We start from the raw sequence: 333 nt of genomic DNA, 5'->3' as shown, positions 1-333 counted from the left end.
GGAAGTGCAATACCAACCGACTTAGCGTAAGATTATCGCAAGTCTAACATTACCTCATAGGGCGCCTTATCATACAAGGCACAAGCCCTCCCTAAAAGTGGTGGCAGCGGTGGGATGAGTTTTATTCATCGTGAACGTAATCGTAGCTTAGGACGCAGAGAATAAGTATGACGCAAAATAGAACGTTGGACCCGCCCAGGCAAATTTTCCCCTTGTTTTAACCCTGTGAAATTGGCCATTTCATTTGGCTATAGGTGGTTGTCTGGAAACTGTGTAATGGACGAAAAGTTGTTCGAACGCTAGTTAAATGTGTGGTAGTATAACCTCGGTCAT

This window comes from Macrobrachium nipponense, chromosome 6 (assembly GCF_015104395.2).
Source record: "Macrobrachium nipponense isolate FS-2020 chromosome 6, ASM1510439v2, whole genome shotgun sequence".
Taxonomy (NCBI): Eukaryota; Metazoa; Arthropoda; class Malacostraca; order Decapoda; family Palaemonidae; genus Macrobrachium; species Macrobrachium nipponense.
Note: the sequence above shows the minus strand (reverse complement) of the source record.